Below are 6,804 nucleotides of genomic sequence, written 5' to 3' on the forward strand. Positions count from 1 at the left end.
CGTGGTCACCAGGGTCACCACCTAAATACACCCGGAGAAAGCTGGGGCTGACCCAGAGAGCAGGAGCTGACCTCCAGACAGGGGGGGCCGACCCCCGCCCACTTCATCCAGCCAGGGACAAAAATTGTAGTATTTACAGTAGACATTTCCATATCATAGTCTAGTCCAAAACTAATGACAATGTTTCAGAATGTAAAAAGTAACAGTACAAAACATACATAATTTTAGCAGACATTGCATTAGAACAACCACTAGATACACTTTTAGAGAAAAAGGTTCCAAAGCGTTCTTCGGCTGTCCCATTAGTATAACCCTTTTGGGTTGCATGTAGAACCATCTGTGGAAAGGGTTCTACATGGAACCCAAAATGGTTCTACTTGTAACAAAAAAGGTTCTACCTGGAACCAACAAGGGTTCTTCAAAAAGTTATCCTATGGGGACAGCCGAATAACCCTTTTAGGGTCTAGAGACAGCACCTTTTTTTCTAAGAGTGTAGTTTTATCAGAGACATTTTTAGGAAAAGCAGCTCATTTAGCAAGCGCATAAAATGTCTATCGGATATAAATAGCTAGTACTATTCTATAGGCTTTCCTCCTTGCTAGTCTGCAGGTGCTTGAGTACTTGATTATGATGTTGTGGCTGTAACATTTCCTGGACATTGCATAAGTACAACAACAACTAGAACTAACAACTTTATCAGATATACATTTTCAGGAAAAGCAGCTCATTTAGCAAGCCAATAAAATAATGTATTGCATTGGTTCAACCTTGAAATCTAGCTACGCAAGACAGAGATCTTACCTTTTTGTCTCTGTAGCGGTTTGCTCTAACCTCGTCTGGGCACTGCAACAGCCAGATAGAAGCAGCTGCACATCAGATCTTATTCCCCATTCTCTATTGTCTAGATTCTACAGGTAGGTAGCCTGTTCTCCTAAAACATGAGCTACCAGCTAGCCAACTTGAGCAAATACGTCTCAGCTTGCTAACTAGCAAAGCCAACCAATTACACAACAAATATACACAAAGTAAACAATTACTTTCCAAACTAATGTTAGTCTCAACCAAATGACAATTACAAAGACCTATTGCTACGATTCCAAAAGTAACAACCATTAGTTACAGGCAAGACAGAAGACTATTGCTAGCTAGCTAGCCAGCTATGCTATTTCAATGAAAATAAGATAGCTAGTGAGCGTCAACTTTGTAGTTGTAATGCAACATGGAAACACTTTTTTAAATTTCGCCTTGCTCTATTGTTTACATTAGTAAATGTAATTTACTAATTTTATCAATTTTATCCATATTTAGCAACATCTCCCACCCCCCCGAGTAAGCAATTCACCCTGACCAGACGGGTATCAAACAAAGTCAAACTCCTGGAAATTGACAAGGGAGGGGCTACAAAGTGGTACTTTCAGACCCTTGAAATTGTGCTAGTTACTACATAGACGTTCAAAACGTGTGCGGTAGCACAATTTCATGCGTCTGAAAGTACAACATTCATGCTTTCTAACCGATTGGTGTACATTTTTAAACTTAATTCTTCCGCATGTCCTTTTTGCATGAACAGGTGAATAAAACACATCTTCTTAATTTCACACATTGTGAGCATTTTTACCCTAGATTTTTTTCACCTGTTGTGTTTGCATTTCCAAGTGTAGGAAACGCGTGTCTTCTGTGAAGCTACTTTTCAAAGTAGGAATTTCCCAGTTGAAGGACAATTATATGGTTGATTTTCTCTTTTCCAAAAGCCATAAAGCTTTTCGTAAAGCCTTTATATTTAGAAAATTATAATTGTGTTAATATACAGTATCTATAAATATAGAAGCCCACTGATTGATATCTTCAAGCAAGCTTAAGATCAAAAAACATCGATGGAGGAGCTCTTTCGCTAACGTTACCTATCTGTAAGTGTGCTATTTTATTTCCAGATTTTAGATATAATTTTATACATTCCATCGCGGTTTACAACTAGTACTGTATAGCGTTTATGAATGTGTTTTTCTCTTCTATAAGTCCGCTAGCATGTTGTGCTAACTATCTTCTCTTACCATTCTATTGTATGTTAGCTAGCTAGCCGGTTATCTTTCTTTTTTACTGACTAGCCAAGAGGATGTTGTACCTAGTTTGTTTACTAATTTCATAGTAAAGATTTCGCCCTTTTCTGACAAGTTATTTGTCATTTCATGCCACCTGTCAGCCCAGCAACTTGTGATAGAAATGTATGGCGCCATCGTTATGTTACTGTAACTGACTTTGTTATCTATTTAATTCCCAGTACGTTACGCTTTTGTTTTTCATTTATTTCTACTTGGAAAGTTCCAGGTTCATGGGAGAATAGATTGTTATGTTGTTGTGTGCTCCACTATAATAAATGGTCTTTTCACATGTCATAAATACAGTGGATGGTTAAAGGGCATTCCTTATGTGCTTATAGCTCAAGGTATTTCATCTCTGTCATTGTGTTGTACAGCAATCGGCTTCAACGTGGAGACTGTGACTCGCAAGAACCTTAAGTTCCAGGTGTGGGATCTTGTTGGACAGATGAGTTTCAGGTAATTATATGAATACCACAACAAGCCTTTCATTTATATGCATAAACACATAGACATTGTTGAGTGTAAAAGGAAGACCGACGCTTTCTCAAGGCATCACAACATGCCATACATTATTTTGCCACATCTCGTTGTATAAATGGTTTGGCCTACTTGCCTCTGCTCGCCAGTCTTTCCCCTAAACCTTCTTTCTCTTTCCTCTATCCCCATTTTTGTACCCCAAACCATGAGCTACTGAGCTACTGACTTAATTCAACACACCTGGTCTTCCAAGGTCATTTAAATCTAAAACAAGGTGCCTGCAGCACTCCAGGACCAGGATTGCCAACCTCTGACATACTGTATCGGAGGGAACACACACTGCTTTCATTGTGAGATTTCTGCAATACAACCCAACAAAAGTGGCCACGCTGTTGATCCCTCACTTAAACCACACACACATACAAACATTTGATTGAAGATTACATTATATGCCGGTACTTTATTTGAAATCATAAATTACATTACATTAAATCACTTTTCTCTACACAGCTAGGCTGCCCATAACAGCTAAAACAGAGCAGTACTTCACTAGTTGCTTTGCTCTACTCTTAGACAGGCCTTCAATCTGGAGGACACATACCGTAAGCCTATGTACGGGGCCAAGACGGCTATCTGGTCATTGAGATGGTCATGTCTAGTTGTATACATGTCCTTGTATGAACACCAACCATTCAACACACTCCATTGCATTTGACAGTGTGTAAGATACAGAATGGGTAATGTTTTGCAGTGCACCAGAGTGCTACAACGTGTTTTTTAGAAAAAAAAAAAATGTAAGCACAAAAGCACAATTCTGGTAAATGGGAAGGGAGACGGTGGTCAGCATAGTCCAGCAGTGAGTTTTCCCTGCAGCCTTAAGCTCGACCAATGGTGCCACACACACAGTTGTTTAATATGGCTTATTTGTCTTCCCACTAACATGCCATTCAGTAATATAAAATGAAGATAAATACTGGCCAGGGTCGAGTGTATAGAAAAATCTGCAGGGACATTCAAGTATGAATGTAATGTATGACGAATGATTTGTTTTACATTACGCAATTAACATCAACTACTACTGAAAAACAGGAATTATTCTAAACTTTCCTGTGTTTTCTATGTTTTTTTCACAGGGAAATGCACGAATAGTCACCATGCAGTATGTCTGAAGTTGGGAAGCAGCCTCAACTGGGAAACACAAATGGGCTGTTCACACAAACTTTTCGAGTGAAACTGTGGTATCCAGTCACGACCATATTCTGTATGAGATTCAGCAATAGTCTGTCATTATGAATTGCTTTGTCTTGAAATCCATTTTCCTTACCTTGTATTGTGTGGAACAAACAAGCCTCACTGACTGTAGAATAACAAATCATGTCAGCTCTATTTATAACATTTCTATTGGCAACATTTGCCTACTGAAAATGCCCCAGGAAATCGAGGGGTACAATCAGGGGTGTAATCATTACACAAAATCTATTGCAAAACGTTTAGTCTGTCACAAAACGTTTTGTAACAGAAACCGTTTACTGCCGATGCTGTTCAGTTCCATTTTGTTCTTAACTCCCTTTCCTCTACTACTACTTTTCCTAGCTTCCTTTCCTCATTTCCTTTCCTATTGTTTGTGTTTCCTTTCCTGGATTGGGATTGGGATATTTTAAATTACTATTACTTTTTTTACATTTGTGAATGATGTATGCAAGGTGGCTGACTGCATATAAAAAATGAATTTTATGTCAGTTCTAAATTTAAATTACACTTCAATTGTTGTGGGAATAAGGGCTTCAAATAGTGATAAAATAAAATAAAAGTGTATTGGTCACATACACAGTTTTGTACGTCAAAGAGCATTTGGAATTTTACACCAGTGACAAAGTGTACACACACTACTATTTTCCCCAATATAGTGATTTCTTTTTAATAAACTCAGCAAAAAAATAAACATCTTCTCACTGTCAACTGCATTTATTTTCAGCAAACTTAACATGTGTAAATATTTGTATGAGCATAACAAGGTTCAACAACTGAGACATAAACTGAACAAGTTCCACAGACATGTGACTAACAGAAATTGAATAATGTGTCCCTGAACAAAAGGGGGGTCAAAATCAAAAGTAACAGTCATTAAGTACTGCATTAAGTACTGCAGTGCATCTCCTCATGGACTGCACCAGATTTGCCAGTTCTTGCTGTGAGATGTTACCCCACTCTTCCACCAAGGCACCTGCAAGTTCCCGGACATTTCTGGGGGGAATGGCCCAAGCCCTCACCCTCCGATCCAACAGGTCCCAGATGTGCTCAATGGGATTGAGATCCGGGCTCTTCCCTGGCCATGGCAGAACACTGACATTCCTGCCTTTTAGGAAATCACAGTACCACATGAGGGAGGAGGATGTCTTCCCTGTAACGCACAGCGTTGAGAATGCCTGCAATGACAACAAGCTCAGTCCAATGATGCTATGACACACCGCCCCAGACCATGACAGACCCTCCACCTCCACATCGATCCCACTCCAGAGTACAGGCCTCGGTGTAATGCTCATTCCTTCGACAATAAAGGTGAATCTGAACATCACCCCTGGTGAGACAAAACTGCAATTCGTCAGTGAAGAGCACTTTCTGCCAGTCCTGTCTGGTCCAGCAACGGTGGGTTTTTCCCTAAGTTTTCAGAACTGTGACCTTAATTGCCTACCGTCTGTAAGCTGTTAGTGTCTTAATGACAGTTCCACAGGTGCATGTTCATTAATTGTTGGGAAACAGTGGTTTAAACCCTTTAGAATGAAGATCTGTGAAGTTATTTGGATTTTATGAATTGTCTTTGAAAGACAGGGTCCTGAAAAAGGGACGTTTCTTTTTTTTGCTGAGTTTATTTATACATTTTCAATATTTTATAACGTATATAATGGCCTAGCTTACTGCTTGGGCTTATTAGTCACCCATGAATAATAATTTTAAAAATGCTACCTGTAAATGTGCACTGGACAGGTGTTTAGAACGCGTGTAAAAATGACATTTGACACTTGAAAAAAGCAAGTGAAAAATGATCATTACGAGCGTTCAAATCACCTGTAAACGCACACTGAACAAGTGGGAAAAAACACATGTTAAGAAAATCTACCTTTGACACTTTTTAAAAAGCAAGTGAAACATGATAATGACAAAGTGTAGACATGTTCCGGGTAAAACGATTTGAACCTTTTGGCCTTCCATAGGGGAGAGCGAGATTGCAAGCGGTTCGGAGTGGGGGTGCGTTGCTCAGGCAGGACCGAGGAGGAATCACAGCAGCCCCGGCTGGGACTGCCATACCCGACCCGCTGGATCCCCGGAGGAACAGAGAGAACACGTCGCCCAAGGGAGAGGAGCTCTGTTCAGGTAACAGTAAAACAACACCGCCTCATTTGCATTAGGGACCTCGCTGCAGATGCCGCTTTTGTAATCCGTGCAATACGAGTGACTGTGGTTGAGGAGGTGATGGGAGGCGGGAACAGTAGTTGGAAGGAAAATACAGTAGGCTAGTCATGCGAGCTGCTGCCGGGGCTTGTGTTGTGCTCAAAGCAGGGTGCATATACGAGACATGATCCATTACCAACGGAGTTAGCCTATGCCTCGCCGTCCGTTGGGAGCATTGTTTGACCCATCGCGTGCACTGCTGTGGGATACCACGCGCGAAGGAAGTCTTTCAATATGTGGTTATTAGCTAGGATCTGCTCTTTCCACAATTGGCAACAGAATAACAACATATTATCCCACCAAACAATAGACTACCGCTGCAACCTTGATTTCTAGCTACAGTTTGCCACTATTGCTATAACCCTATTTTCTTATTTATGCCTTCCAGAAGGGCTTGCAGTAGAGTGGTGCTTATTTGATCATTTTGATATTTCAGGAGAATGCATTGCTAACTTGCTCCTTCTGATATGCGAGGACCAAGTTGATAATTCTCTGGTTTTAAGACCAACACCCACGAGGATACTGTCCTCTCCTTGCCCGACGACCCTGCATTTAATTCCGTTGCTCTATCGACTGCTAGTTGGCCGGAGCGATGTGGATGGATAGGTAGCTAGACAAGTTGTCTCCCATAGCTACCAGACGCAGCTGTGTCCAAATTATAGGCTCTTATTATTACCGTTACGACCGTCTAAACCTTCAGTCTTTCACCTCAACAGTTACACAGACTTGAGTAAATAGCCTACTGTTAAAGGCAGACAAATGGTCACATAGATCTAGG

At 40.6% G+C, this 6,804-nt stretch overlaps 1 long non-coding RNA gene across 2 annotated transcripts; it reads left to right on the forward strand.

The window, feature by feature from the left end:
• Positions 1-382: 382 nt before the first annotated feature.
• On the forward strand, positions 383-4,219 carry LOC115104637 (uncharacterized). Of its 2 annotated transcripts, XR_003859785.2 has the most exons (4): positions 383-1,570; positions 1,826-1,907; positions 2,474-2,555; positions 3,710-4,219. It is a non-coding gene; the product is annotated as an uncharacterized LOC115104637 (long non-coding RNA). The 2 variants fall into 2 exon arrangements; XR_003859784.2 differs by having other exon boundaries at positions 390-1,907.
• The last annotated feature ends 2,585 nt before the right edge of the window (positions 4,220-6,804 follow it).

Source organism: Oncorhynchus nerka, linkage group LG22, assembly GCF_034236695.1.
Source record: "Oncorhynchus nerka isolate Pitt River linkage group LG22, Oner_Uvic_2.0, whole genome shotgun sequence".
Lineage (NCBI taxonomy): Eukaryota > Metazoa > Chordata > Actinopteri > Salmoniformes > Salmonidae > Oncorhynchus > Oncorhynchus nerka.